The sequence below is a fragment of the Anabrus simplex genome, chromosome 1, assembly GCF_040414725.1.
Source record: "Anabrus simplex isolate iqAnaSimp1 chromosome 1, ASM4041472v1, whole genome shotgun sequence".
NCBI lineage: Eukaryota > Metazoa > Arthropoda > Insecta > Orthoptera > Tettigoniidae > Anabrus > Anabrus simplex.
In genome coordinates, this window is record NC_090265.1 from 1,013,328,295 (window position 1) to 1,013,344,351 (window position 16,057).

Genomic DNA, 16,057 nt, shown 5'->3' on the forward strand with positions numbered 1-16,057 from the left:
GGAAAGCCCTTTACTAAGTCACGCTGAAAATTTGCTTTCAAAAGCTCAGTTTCTATGGTAACCATGAGTGGGAGGTGTTATCGGCTCCGCTGGGTTAGAAGGTTGCAATTTTTGACACTACATAGCACAAAACAAAGCGTTGGGGACTCGTGATAGCAGTTGCATAGAATCGTCGAGAACGGTCACTCTATTTAGACTGTGCGGAGTAAAAAAAAAAAAAAAGACTCTCGAAACTTTTTAAAAATTATCTTTGTATGCAAGGAAGCTCTTTCTGAAAAGCTAATACATAAAGTCCAAAATGTGGATAAAAAGTCGATGGTGTAACAACTACATACTATTCCTTTTTTAAAGAAATGAAAAAATGAAAATGAAAAAAAATGAAAAATCAGATTGATGACTCATTTTAAAATAGTGTAAATGCAATTTGCCAGTAATTCCGCATATTGGACATGCAACAGTGTATATATATATATATATGTGCATTTATGGGGTATGAAATAAATGAATGTAATAGCATTCTCCGATAGTAAACTCATTGCAGTTGCTTCTAATTTGATTCTCAAACAAGTGCTTAAGATCTGCGTACGCTGATTGCAGTTGTGGATTGCTTGAAAAAAAGTCTAAAATGCAACAAATGCTTTACCTGTTAGGAGAAAATAGTTCATATTTGGAATAGTCATGGCAAAATAGAAACGCTCATTTTTGTCTAAAGCACCGAATTTTTACAGCCCTATGTAATCACTAATCAGTCAAGCAATGTCGGCTCTGTGGCTAAATGGTTAGCGTGCTGACCTTTGGTCCAGCGGGTCCCGAGATCGATTCCCGGCCGGGTCGGGGATTAACCTTCATTGGTTAATTAGTGTCATAATTAGATTTCATCGCAGGTAGGGATCCATCCCCAGAAACAGCGTCACCAGGCCTCTTCAGAGGCCACACTTCATTATTAGTGCAGCAATGTAGTACCGTACTTGCACTCGGTACTGTGCAATTCTGAAGATTTTTGGAGCATTTTTCACTCTGATTTTCAAGACCTTGAAATATAAAATATATAATCCTTGTTTATCCAGGAGACGAGTCTTTAATAGAAGAACTGTACTGTTTCTGTACTGTATCGGATATTACTTAACCTGTTACAAGATCAGCAGTTCGTCGACATTGGAGCGATTTGTTTGCTCAAGTTACACCCAGGTAACGGAACTCGTACCATGTGCTAAATGGACATAACGTGACACTTCGTGACCTGAAAATACAAGTGGATCATTTAACACTGGTAGGTTTAGTATTTGAGCTGTAATACAATTTTTTTACTCACTTAACCCCAGCCCACATTGTGTCCTAACAGTTTTAAAGGAATTGTTGAATGCATCATGTAAAACGGGGATGCCTGGCAGAGGCAGTAAAGGCGTGCTTCATTCACCTTGAAGGGCGTGTGTTCGATTCTGTCAGGAAGTCGAAAAATGTAGAAACGAGAATTCCACTTCGAGAGATGTACTTCGCTGAGTAGTTCACTCAGCCTACACTAGAAATGAATACAGGTAAATAAATATTTGAGTGCAAATGAGCCTAGGTTACGAATAGTGGAAGCCTTTACCTTCCATTCCTTCAAGACCTGTCTATCATAGCATGTAAGCCTACAGAGATGGCTTTACATAATAATTTAATATAATTCCATAATGATGTCGATATGATGCATATTATCCTATGGCATTTAATCTAAATATTTACTTCATCGGGAAATAAATTATTTTGAGTTGCATGGCAATATTTTATTTCTTATCGTATTATGTCATGTATTTGATAGTTGATGTTCTACCTGCTCAGCATGTGACGAAATTTAACGCATTTTCACGTTTTTAAATCTATTGGAAGTGCCGTTACTTATCGAATCGGACTAAACCAGACTATTATTTGATGCAAGATTGAGAAGACGTTTCACAGGCACGAGAATTCACAGGCTTGCTGTACTGCGACTGTGTTCCTTACTCGCTATCGTTCATACCGCGTGACGTCAGAGCGCTCCAGCCAATGGAAGCTTCAACCGCCGGAGTAGCCTACCTTATATTCTAGTTACCTTGAGTCGCGGCCACCAAATTAGGCGGGTCAGAGAAATTACGCTGTTACCAACTGGCGAAGAAATGTCTAACTGAACACATCATTTCGGAGCGCGAGGCAGTTCCTCTCCCGAGCTCCTGACGTTACCTCTCACAACGTTGCAAAACAACTTATACTACAAGCTTTAGGAAAGACTGCTGATTTCAGCGGTATAACTATTTTCCACATAAACCAATTATATAAAAACCTGAACAAGTAAATTTAAACCCGTAAAATCATGTATTGAAATTTTCAGTAAGCGGCCAAGTTTTTTTTTTTCTTCGCCCAGTAAAATGTTGTCTGTGGGAGAATGTAGGGAATCGTCCAATTAATTTTTTAAAATCTGAAATGTTTCCACCGGTCTTTCTGTTTGCCTGGAAAGTGGCCATATAAATGTCGCTAGTTGAGGTCGTTCGGGTCGCGCGCGCCAGCACAGGAGACAGCACAGTTCTTTCAGATTACGCATTCATCTGTATCAGTTTAATTAAAATATTTTTGTTTATGGTTTACAATATAATTTAAAATACTTGAATACTATATAATGAATTGTATAATATAATAAAGAGAACTACTTCATATGTGAACCTGGAGCGGACCGGCTTCGACTAGACAACACTACGCGGTCGGCGTTGCGAATCAGTGCTCAGAGGTAAGAGACTCGCGACCATGTGTCGCTTCACCCAAACACTAATAGCGTCTTCTTTCCATGTACCCGTTATCGAGGAGTCGAAGTCTACGAAAAAAAAACCCACCCAGATGCACGCTGACTCAAGGCTGGAGCAATCGATGTTCTTACTCGGTGGCGGCGATCGTTGCGCGTAAGCTGTGTTAGTCTGTATTGATATTAGTAGTACTTACCATAGTCCGTAACGTTGTTTTGTTGAAGTGGAAGGCATTCTTTTCAGTGTTGACTTGGTTGATATGACCTTTAAGTTTATGAAAACTCTAGAATATGTTTATAAAAAACATTTTAAAGCTAAAAAAATGAAGATTTCTTGCTGTTTTTTCTGTAACTCGCTTAATCACGCTCATCTTGATTTTGTACCGTCCGTCTTTTGAGTTTGTTTTACCGAACGAGTTGGCCGTTTAGTTAGGGTGGTGCAGCGGTGAACTTTCATTCGGGAGACAATGGGTTCGAACCCCACTGTCGGCAACCCTGAATATGGTTTTCCGTGGTTTCCTAATTTCATATCAGACCACGGTCGCTTCCTTCCCACTCCTACCCCTTCCCTATCCCATCGCCACCATAAGACCTATCTGTGTCGGTGTGACGTAAAGCAAACTGTAAAAAACTTTTTTCGGACAGGTTGCATTTTACAGCAGTATTGTATTTCGTTCAGGTGGTTCCGCACTTCATTAAGGAACAATTTGTCGCTCCAGTTCATGATCCTTCAACATGTATGACCCTTGACGCGGATGCCATTGGTGTATTAGAAGCTGGCACGTACGCTCCGTGCCCCTCAATTGCTCGCCCGCTCTTTTCCCCTCTCCCTGTTCATTGAGAGCTCGCTGTTGACAAGGGGTGCGAATGTGTTTCATGTGGTATATGGATGTTCCCAGGCAATATGTTGTGTTGGTATTCATAGAGAACCCCCAGCAGTCGAGGAATGGCTGGCTATGTGTGGTGGTAGCCAAACGGAGTGCTCGCACGTCCTGCCAAGCGAGACGAGATAATATTGTTTTCCACTGTTTATCTTCCTTCAATCTGACGTTTATTTTCTACCTTTGCTGGATCCTCATAACACACGCGAACGTACGCACCATAAGACGGCCCAGTAACAAAGAAGAATGATTCGATAATGAGCCACGACAATTTGAACGCCTACCCTAAGAGTAAATTTTCTTACAGTAGTCTGTAACAGTATTCGTATTTTGAGGAAGCTATTTATTTATTTATTTATTTATTTATTTATTTATTTATTTATTTATTTACGAAGCACAAGATGCAGCTACACTGAGCGCATTTCACTTGTTCTGTCAAGACTAACAAATATATAAACTTTCATAATAAAATATAACAAAAGATAAGATCTGGTAGACAACCCACTAATAAGTTCTCTAAATCGAAAACCATGAGAATGTCCATGTTCATAGACAAGTCGTCATGGGTCAAGATGGCGGTATAACCACTTAACATCAATTTATCCTTAAGAGATTATTTCACCCCTCAGGAATATATTTTTACTTGATGCTATATCAAGCTCTTATCTCCTATTAATAGTGTTACAGACCGAGCTCGATAGCTGCAGTCGCTCAAGTGCGGCCAGTATCCAGTATTCGGGAGATAGTGGGTTCGAACCCCACTGTTGTCAGCCCTGAAGATGGTTTTCCGTGGTTTCCCATTTTCACACCAGGCAAATGCTGGGGCTGTACCTTAAGGCCACGGCCGCTTCCTTCTCACTCCTAGCCCCTTCCTGTCCCATCGTCGCAATAAGACCTATCTGTGTCGCTCCGACGTAAAGCAATTGGGGGAAAAATATAGTGTTAGAGAGTTGGGAGGCGGACTAGAAAAGGTCGTTGAAGTGTAGTTTGCTGAGTTTGGGGAATGTGGAGAAGGTCTTGGACTCTGGAGCGGGAAGGAACGCGGAGAGAGCAGTGAGATGAGATGTTTCGAGCAGTAAAGCCCATTTAAAATTCCGTGGAGGAAACTCACCTCAGCTACCTGTCACCTGATGGGTAGCAGTGACAAATTTCTTGCCCTTAATACTTCCTGCGTAGACATATTTCTGAGCTTGGAGTTCCTGTTCCTTACAATTGCGGCAAAGGACACTGCTCTAAGTGCTTAATATTGGAGGGGGAGGCTGTTGTCCAAATCGAAGAGCAGTAATTCACGAGAGGTTGAATGATTGTGAGGAAGACGTGGCGAAGAGCAGTGGGATCAGAGATTTCTATGAAGTGGTAGAGAATGGTCATTTCATAGCCTTTGTTGTGTTTGTGTGGTTTTTGAATTGTCAATTCGTATCGAATATTACACCTAAACCATATTGCGTAACTACGGCGATAGTCTTGTCGAGTAAGTAATATGTCGGAAGAGATTTGCGGAGGGTTAAGGTTATGTGGCTGCATTTTTGTAGATTGGGGATAAGTTTCCAAGTACGGCACCAGTTCGAGAGGACGTTAAGTGAGGACTATAGAAGAGCTGAATCTGCTGGGTTCCTGATCTCTCTAAATATCTTGCAGTCGTCAGCAAAGAGTAGGGCATTTGTCGTTTCGTTGAGTTTGGACGGCAGATTGTCCATAAACAAGGAAAACAGCAAAGGGCCAAGAGCACTGCCTTGTGGGACACCGGAGGTGACTGGTAACCATGAGGATGAGTACCACTGTGGCAACGGTTATGTAGGAAGCCAGCAAGCCATGTTTGTCAGCGTTTTTCCAGTCTGCTGTACATAAAATGTCGAAGTGAATTCTTTATTGTAGGACACGTGTACTAATGTAGTGTACACAAATTTACAGACCACCGTAACCACTCAACCACTACATCGACCTCAAAGAGGCTCGGTGCTAGGGAGATGTGCGTAACCGTCACTACGATGTCACCGGAATCTTCCACTTGTTCTCTCGTCTTTCCCGACTTCCCCTGATGCGCTTTCATTTTCCCACCCTGTCGCTAGTTAGTTGGATTCCTGATACCTTGGTTTATTTACCACATTTGATCTTTTCATTATTTAGCTGATAACTCCGTTCTTCGAAGGGTTGCAACTCTCCTCGTTGGAAAACGAGGGACTGTGAAACACTTGAAGTACATTACGAAGCGTATCCGGCGTTGATCAAAGTGTACGTAATCCAGAAATGACTTAACAGCTTCACCCCTCTTGTTATGAAGGCTAGAGGTAATTTCGAATTTAAAATAGAGATCTTGTTTAGTCCTCTTTCTTCATTTCGTGGTCGCTGTTGAGAGGTGTGAAGTGCACTTAGCGGCTCCGACAATTTACACGGCTTGATGGGGCCTGATATAGTTACCCAGCCTTCGGAACAGTTTGTAACAGATCTGTTGCTGTAGTAGTCGGGGAAATAGGATGGTGTGATGTACGATGGCGATTCATTTTAGGGGCTTACAGGACTTTCAATAACCTGTATAATTTCCGGTTCTTGGAATTTTCCCTGGAGCGTAAAGTAGAGTAAATTTAATTGGTTGAGACGTGATGTCTGAGCTGGTATTTGCCACTCCCAAGATGTCGGGCTCCTGTACCTGACGAGCAGCATGAATTTAACTTCTCGCCATCGTGGTAAGTGTATGGAAAATACTTGGTTCCCTTACTTGCTCATTATGACCATCAAGAGCAAACGTTAATTGCTGATGACCGTATACGTTCCTCGCTCATCAAATCGCATTCCCTTAAACAGTCTGTTATGATACTATTATTGTAATGTTTTCAATACTTTTCTGGAGAACAAATGTTAATCAACATTTAAACTCAAACAGCACGACGGTCTCTTCATTGCACAACTTGAGGATGAAGAGAAATGTGTGTTCATTGCTGTTATATTCATCGTCTTCAGCTCTAAGAATAGCTGGCTTAAAATGTTACATCTCGTAAGTGTTCTCAGAACCTTGGTTTGTAGTATGTTAGGACCTATCTGTTTCGACCTGTACAGATAAACTGTATGCTGCAGTGATTCAAGTGGGAGGTATGGCAACATCCTCCATACAGTCCAGACTTAGCACGATGCGATTATCATTCGCTAAGCTGATAAAGGATCTCGATGGACGACGATTCCGAAACGATGAGGTGAAAGCAGCTGTCTCCACGTGGTTATACAGCGCTCGAGGTGATTTCTACTCATCTGGAATCAAAAAGTTAGTTGACCGTTCCGAGAAATGTTTAGTCTCTTGGGGACTATGTGGAAAAGTAAAACTGACATTGCATGTTATCATAACTATGTTGTCTATGTGGTTGTGATGTGGTGTGCACCCGTTCTGTCAATGTTCTCCTTGTTTCGGGGGTGAAGTGGTGGACCCACGTTTCATCCCCTGTGATGATTCGCCGCAGAAACTCGTTGCCCTTCACAGAATACCACTTCAAAAATACCAGTGACGATTGGAAACGTTGCTCCTTGTGAACATCGGTGAGCAGACGTGGGACCCATCTTTGACACGGTTTAAGAGTACGAAATCCAAGGTGCTGGTGACAATGGAGAACACACTGCCATACGAAATGTTCAGCATGCTGGCAGTTTCCTGCAGTGTTATGCGCCGATTCTCTTATGATCCCATCCACACAGTCAACATTTGCAACGGTACTGGAAGTTGAAAGGCTACCTTCACGATATTCGTCCTTGAGATCTGTACGCCTGGCGTCAAATTGCTTATACCACATTACAATACTTGGGCGAGAAATTGCTCTCTCACCATATACAAGTGATTTCACGATGAATGTCCGTGCAATTGAGCCGTTTAGCCCTGATAAATCTGATCGTTGCACGCACCACCAGTTTGGAGTGAACATCCAGTTGACGCGCCATTGAGTCTAGCCCGCTCTGCACACACAACACGACGGGAGATTCTTAGGGACAAAACATGACTGCCTCAGTTCCTGGAACCGAGGTGGAAGCCAGCAGTCAGTCGCACCCTGCTGAGTAAACGAATTATAAATTAGGTACCCTTCTTTGGTGCGAAGTTGCCAAACCACTTTCTTCCACACTCTTCAGTCTTTACTCTTTCTTCGTGTCTAGTGCAGTAGATTTGGCAACTCCGGCTACGGTAGACATAATAAATCCTATAAGCCGCTTGTAGACACCGGGCTGGCGCTGAAGAGTAGTGGTGTGAAGCAAGGTCGTCAAGGTCGACCCTAAGTATACCACACCCGTATCAGCAGTTTCTGTAGCTTGCTCTGCATTGGCCACGGTCACGATACACAGCGTGCTCTCGCGGCGAGCTAGTGTAACTATTGTTTGATTCGCCCTCGTACATCTCCAAGACATAGGGAGGCAAGTCACTTGAAGCGAGAGTTTACGGGAAACTATCAGTTTCGAAAACATTGTTCTTTTGAGCCCAGTAGCTGAGTGTTTGCTGATTTGAAGCACATGGGTTCAGTTTACTTGTTTGCTTGTTCGAAGTTTGTGAATAAAAATAATGCACAACGTTTATCATTTATATTTTTTAATTAGTTGGAAGTGCAAACGTCCGTGCAGTGAGAGTGTGTGTGTGTGTGTGTGTGTGTGTGTGTGTGTGTGTGTGTGTGTGTGTGTGTGTGTGTGTGTGTGTGTGTGTGTGTGTGTGTGTGTGATTAAACATATACAATGGAACTACTAACAAGTGGCGAGAAGACGTGTGTTATGTGTTTTCCAAATTTCATGAAGAACATCCTGGAAATACTCGTGATAAAGTACACCCACGGTATCCCCTGCCTGTCGTAAGAGGCGACTAAAAGAGGGCCCCAATGGCTCTGAACTTCGGAGCGTGGGTTGGCGACCACGGGCCCCTTAGCTGAGTCCTGGCATTGCTTCCACTTGTGCCAGGCTCCTCACTTTCATATATCTTATCCGAGCTCGCTTGGTCAACTCTTGCTTGTTCTTTTCCGACTCCGACGCTGTTAGGTTTCCGAGGGCTAGGGAGTCTTTCATTTTCACGCCAATCGTGACCTTTTTCTTTGGCCGATATATTCATTTTTCGAAGTGTCTGATCCCTACCATTTTTCTCTCTGATTAGTGTTACTGTACATAGAAGATGGTTGCCTAGTTGTACTTCCTTTTAAAACGGCAATAATCACCACCACCGCCACCACTCTGGATAAAGTAACTCGTGCAATGGCCAGTGTAACAGGTATTTCTAATGCGAGCATTTACCTTGCTATGTTAAGAAATAAGACAGATAGCCTATTATGGGGATAATAAATTTTATTCATTAGAACGTTGTACACTTGCAAAATGGGTAATAACTAGCTGCAGTATGGGTCTGTGATATGAGAAATGATACATACAGTCAGTCCAAAAATTATTCCTCTACTTCAGGTTTTGCGAATGAAACCTGTCTATAGACAGTGAAAAGCCGAAAATAAACAAATGTAGTTGGATGGCGCATAGGTCAGTACATCATTATTATACAAACTCAAAACCAAAAAAATATATTCGAAATGGTGACAAGAATAGCAAAACGTAAAAGCTCCATTATTAGCTAATTCATAAAGTTTTCCTCTATGCTCGGAATGGCTGTTTAGAACGCGAGATCAGGGGTGAAACGTCACTCCTGATTCACACACGCGCTGGTGTCATCCTTCCGCAACACATACACATGTTATAATACCAATATAAATGGTCCGTTATTGGACATTATACATTTTCCAGCTAACTCATTCCTGGTTGCCAGCGTTTCGCTCATCAGTTGGTACTTAGCACACCCACCAAGACGCATGGCTAGCGCATACTGTGGCGGTTTGGGGGGGGGGTGCCCGCTCCCCCGCGTTGCAATCTACTCCATTCTACATTGCCTCCGACATGCTATTAGTTCTAAGAAGAGAAAGATAGCGGGGAGGGGTGGGAGTGTGATACTACAGGAGTATCTGCCTGTCCCCATGCTCAGCATGTTACTAGGCCAGATGTGGTGGTGGGTATCAATAGTGGTGTAATCAGGATCAGGACAAAACCACATAGACGGAAATAAGAGACAGCTACTGCGTATGCTATTTGGAGCCACCGGCCGTGCCAATGCACTATGAGAGACTTTGTATCATTACCAAAAATTGATGCCTGCATGGCCATCAGATGATGTAGATGTTGATTCCCGTAGAGAACCTGAAATATTTGTCCCGAATGAGACTTGTAGGTTGTACAGTGGGTCGGAAAGGTAAAGAGACGAGCGTAACGGAGAGGGAGCTCATCCTGCGCTTGCATAATCGGTGCAAATCGTCCTATGCGATTGCAAAGCTAGTGGGCGGACCTCGATCAACGGTTCAGTCGATGGCGGATCGCTTCTGTGAAACAAAATCTTTCCAAAACAAGCCGCGGAATGGTCGTCCTCGGGCACTAACCGATCAAGACGAAAGATTTATAATGCGAGAAATGAAGAAAAATCCAAGACTTAGTGCACCGAAGTTGGGTGGTGAACTGGAGAGAAGCACAAATGTATCTGTTAACACAGTAAGAAATACCTGCAAACAAAATGAGCATAATGGTCGGGTAGCTCGTAAGAAATATTGGGCGAGTGCAACGAATATCAAGAAACGGCTTGCTTTCGCCAAAGAACATATATTTAAGGACGAGGACTTCTGGAATAGAGCCGTATATTGCTTCAAAAACGGACACCTGCGCGGTAACTTACATCAAAAGTGGATTCAAACATTTTTTAATATAAAAGTATTTTATACTCTAAGATTACATCTGGGAGATAGTGGATTCGAATCCCACTGTCGGCAGCCCTGAAGATGTTTTCCGTAGTTTCCCATTTTCACACCAGGCAAATGCTTGGGCTATAGGTACCTTAAGGCCACGACTGCTTCCTTCCAACTCCTAGGCCTTTCCTATCCCATCGTCGCCATATGACATGTGTCGGTGCGACGTAAAGCCACTAGCAAAAAAATACTCTTTAAAATAAATTAATGTTGAAAAATCATGCAAATTTATGGACACACATTGAAACACAGTATTGCTACTGGATGAAAATGATTAGTACAGATATTTGCTTTTGATATTGATACCCATTTAGCGTACTTTAACTAAACCAGTATGAGTTTTGAAGCTTGGTGTGTCCTTTTGTGAGTACGAGGTGTCTTATGCGAATAAACTCAACTGTTGCATTTCAGTGACTGGGACTATACGTTATTGTTATCCGCCAAGGTTAACTTTCCCGGTTTTGTCGCGCGAATACTGACAGGTAATAGGATTCTTCATTTTATCCACTCCTAATAAAGTGATCCTACGAACGATACGACTATGGGGAAGTTCAGAAATCTCTCGCTAGTCATAAATGTTGTAACTTCAAGAACAAATATACGAAGTTCACATTCTCGTTATCAACTTCCAACAACGTACAGGTCAAGGCGATGGTGAAGCAAGGTAAGGCAGCAGTTCTGAATGGCGAGAACTGTACGAACATCTGACAGCGTTATTTCTTGTAGGTAATTTCCTATCTCTTTATTTGTTAATCTTTTAGATTTTAGTCTGCAAGCTTCAGTCAACTTACCACCGCCACAATCCTGTATTTGTAACTAGTTCTGTGGTCTTGTTTAGTTCTATATCTCATCTTTAAATCGTTAGAAACTGAGTCTAACCATCGTAGTGTTGGTCTCCCTCGACTTATCTTACCCTCCATAAGTTACCATTATTCTCCTAGGTAAACTATCCTCCACTCGCCTCACATGACCCCACCAAGCCGCTTTATGCATACAGCTTCATCCATAGAGTTCATTCCTGTTAGCCTTCATCTCCCCATTCCGATTATCCTCCTGCCATTATTCCCACCTCTTTGAACCAGCATCATTCTCGTTACTTTCATGTCTGTTACTTCTAACTTATGAATAAGATATCCTGAGTCCACCCAGCTTTCGCTGCCGTAAACCAAAGTTGGTCTGTAAACAGATGTAAAGGTAGTTCCGTCCAAGGGCTGACATCTTACAGAGTATTGTTGATCGCTACTGTGAACACACTGCATTAGTTTTCCTGCACCTTGATTAAGTCTCACTATAATACCATCCTGGGAGAACGCATCCTAAATACTTGAAATTGTCTAGGTCCAGTTTCGTATTTCCAATCTGACATTAAATTCTCGTGGACTTCTTACCTGAGGACGTCAGTTGTCTTGGAAGGCTAATTTCATACCATACAGATGGCACAAATGTTCAAGTTCCAAGATATCAGACTGCAGGCTTTCGACACAATCTGCCAAACTCGTCAGCATAGGTCCAAAAGTGTTCACTAAATGTTCACCTAACTGAATCCCTCCCTGCCACTTAATACCTTGCAATAGATGACGATGTAAACTGTGAACAAAGGTGAAAGATTAGAGCCAACAGCCTTGTCTAACCCCTGTAAGTAGGTTGAATTAAGAACTCATTCTACCATCAATTCTCATTGCAACCTTATTGCTAGCATAATCTACCCGTAATCCCATAGTCATCCAGTACGGCGAACATCTTTCCCCTCGGTGCTCTGCTACATGCCTTCACTAGATCTACGAAGCATAATCATGACTAACACTGAGTTAACCTGCTAATTCCAACCCAGAACGATTTCTATAAAACAGATATAGCCAACACGTTGGTTGCAGAATTCTTTTTGTCAAACAAGCGAGTTGGCTAAGCTTTTTGGGCCCTGTAACCGTTTGTTTGCATTCAGATAGTAGTGGTTTGGAACCCACTATCGGCAGCCCTGAAGATGTTTTTTTCGACGCTCCGACACAGATAGGTCTTATGGCGACGATTGGATAGGAAAGGTCTAAGAGTAGGAAGGAAGTGGCCGTGGCCACGGAATGATGGTTTTTCGTGGTTTCCAGTTTTCACACCGGGCAAATGTTCGGACAGTGTTACTGTGCTTCTCTAAATGTTACCATGTAGCGGGGCTTTGATGTTCCTTGCCAATGACAGCTTCAGTAGAGAAGCGGGAAATACTGAGTCAAAATGCACAAGTGAGAGGCCTTGCAGTATCCAATGAAAACCTGAAAATGCTGGATGACAGTTTATGTCCGCGTGGAGTGACGCGCTGGTTTGTGACATCTTGCCTTGTTTCATATTTTGCCGGTTCGTTTGAGAACATTGGGGAGGGGGGTGGGATATATGAGCTGCACTACAGAAGAAAACTGACAACTCTGCTTCTCCTTTTCCCATCCCACTAGCTTCTAGGCAGTCCTTTGCAGTGCCGGCTGTCAACCTGTAGAGAAACACAATAATACCCTAAGCAGGGTTTCCCAAACTTTGTGTCTGAGGCCCCCTTAGCAAATCGCAACATGTCCAAGGACCCCTAGCCACAGAACATAATACTGAATTCAGTGGGGGAAAAACGACCAAAAAACAGAATTTTGTAATGTTAACATCGTATTCGTATAATTTAGGACAAATATTTACTTTTCTTTAAATTTAAATGCAATTTCATTTACATAGACACTTTATATTTACTTAGAAATTATAGAACATTGTGACTCTTGGCTAATAATTACATCAGTCTGGATCTGGGAACTTACTTGAGAATATTCACTTGGTACAGTTGATGGATTAATGGGGCGGTTTTCCAAAGACCAAGCGTTTTACAAGCGTACGCACCCGAACTGAAGATCAGCCTCAACATTAGTTCCGTTTCTGTACTTAGTTTTCATTTGTGTGAGAGCAGAAAAGGTACTCACACAGGTAAGTTGTCACGAAATTCATTAAACGCAGTATTTCCTTTGCAAAAATTGCAGGGTATAGGTTATGTCATGGACCCAAAAGTCGAACAGACTTGCAGTCCTGATACTGTACATGGTCTTCACAAGATACTGCCGACTTGTACCATTAATCGGCCAAGAATTACGTATATTGTATGTAAGTGAAGATGTGTTCTACATTTAGAATAATGGTCTATGAATTGTGTGTACAATAAAATTTCGTTCTTTAAACAAAACTCTCATTATTGCGCACCCCTTGGATCATGGTCGCGGGAGCCCGCGGACCAAAGTTTGGGAATGGCTGCCCTAAAGCTACAGTCTCTTCCTTCCCAGTCCTAGACTTGCCCTATCACGTTGCCACCATAATCTGTCTTGAGTCGGCGCGACGTAAAATAAGTAGCCAAACAAAAATGTTGGTTTGATATTCTCTTTCTCATTCAGATAGAACTTAAGACAACGAACAGGAAAAATCAGTACGATAATCTTCAGAGATAATGAATCTCGTCAGAATGAGAACTCGTCGGTAATTCTTTTATTTTTCGATCCCATTCGTATTACATTAATTAAAATGATGGATTAAATATATATTCACATTGTATGCGGTTTTGTGATTACTTATGGTTCTGAGAAAGAGTTAAAGAAAAGCAGCTGTTTGCGGCTGGTCTTAACCGCGAAGAGAGATCACACGATAAAACAAGTAGGCTAGGCCGAGTATAAAGCATAGTATGGACTACGGTCCAGGTTGTTCCTAGCCAGAGACTGAGCTATGCACTTTAAAGTGTAATGTTGGTTTACTGTTCTGTCGACGGTGATGTCATTCTACATTAATTAGTGCCTGGCACATAGTGCGCTAGCCCGCTACCTTGATGTTCACAGCCTATGTTTATTCCAGTAGCCTTAGTTTTCGATCGTGAGTTTGAGAGCTTGTTTGCTAATTGAGTTAATGAGGGACGTGTTATTAGATTAGTAATGCGCCTGTGTTAGCCGTGATACTGTAATCTCTTCAGCATTGAAGTTGAAAGCTGCCATTCCGTTGCGCTGGGAATACAACTATTACTGGTGATGACATAGCCACAAGTTTTCATTCTCTGCCTTGTCCGTAACCTTGTATGTTTGAACTCAATGTATAAAGTCCGAGCTTACTGGGAGTATTAAATTACCTGGAGTCTAGTCCCCACCGGAAATATACACAACGCTCATGGGCAACGAATGGATAAATATTTTATTTGTGAATAAAAATGTAATGTATTTTAGTTCAGTGTGTAGTTCGTATTGCGTTCCTTGTCGAGATAAGGTATGCATCTACACAGGAAGATCCGAACGATTGCGCTGAAAGTGAAGAAGCCCAAAGAAGGGTCGAAGTAAAACAGCTCTCGAACAGGAATACAGTATATACTGTAGTCCAGGACAAAATCCTGCGTCGGGGAAGTTACTACTACTACTACTACTACTACTACTGCAATTATTAAAAGATTGACGACCATCATGGAATGAGGTATCCTATTTTGAGTTTCCGTATCATGGATTAGAACTACTGTCGTAGGCTCCGCATCCAGGATAATCTCTGCCCACGTTCTCGTGTCCCATCTGTCTTCCGTTAACCCTGCACAAGTAGTATTTTACCATGTTCACATTATTTTCACTGTTCATCAGTACATTTTTGTTTGCAATATGATTTAATGACAATCTTTGAATGTGGTTTGGAAAACGAGGATAATGCTGTGGAAAATCTTAAAAGAAACCTATCCTCAGCTCGTAAAATTAACTGAAAAAAAAAACCCATCGAATATTTGGTGCCCGGTTGAACTATTTTGATCAAAGCGTTTTGGTGATAATTACATTAGTGTCCAAAATTAAAGCAATAAATGGAAATCTGTTTTCCCTGAGTCCATTTGATCATCTTCTTGGCAAAGTCCATTGTTCATATCAGTCAAGTACATAATCGGGACGATAGCTTTACAGATTCCACAGCATCGAACGGTGAAGTTCAGTAAGTAGTTTGTCACTGCCTGTCAATTATACAGTGACCTTAATAAACTATGAAATACAGCTTAGTGTCAAAACTCGGAAAAAATGTCTCGGATACCGCTACCTTTCGACTTAAACCTTGCCAAGTGAATTTTCACCAAATCTGTTTCTGAAATTTTAAGGAAGTATCTCCTAGATACAATTTCATCTTAATTTATCCTCAGTGTGAAAATGTTATCTTACGTTATGTTGTTTATTATCTGCGTTATTGTGTGTGTGTGTGTGTGTGTGTGTGTGTGTGTGTGTGTGTGTGTGTGTGTGCAGAGAGAGGGTAGTTGGAAGGGGGTGCGAATGCACCTCGAAGCCGGATTTTCTCTTTTTCGGAGTGCCCAAAAATGCTACGCTAACCATTCAGCATAATCCTTAACGGATCTGTATAACTCTGTAATCAAATTGAGATGATTCTCTGTGAACTTTATACAATTTCCTTTTTCTATTTACCACCATCATGCTCTCTCCCATGCTATTAAACGTAACCCGTTCGCTTGGAGTTGCCTGCTGAACTGCTACCGACCAGCGGTCTTTATTCACCTCAATGAGAGTGCTCGCACTAAATTCGCGAGTAAAGAGTATGTGCTCATTTTTATTCACACCACGCTGAGTGTGTGAGAGGGAAGTGAGGTGTATGAATGGCACAATTTAAGACAT

General features: G+C 42.0%; 1 protein-coding gene across 1 annotated transcript in view; it reads left to right on the plus strand.

Moving 5' to 3' along the window:
* The window catches only part of Tsp66E (Tetraspanin 66E), a 233,056-nt gene that overhangs the window by 129,846 nt on the left and 87,153 nt on the right, over nt 1-16,057 (plus strand). The window lies entirely within an intron of this gene.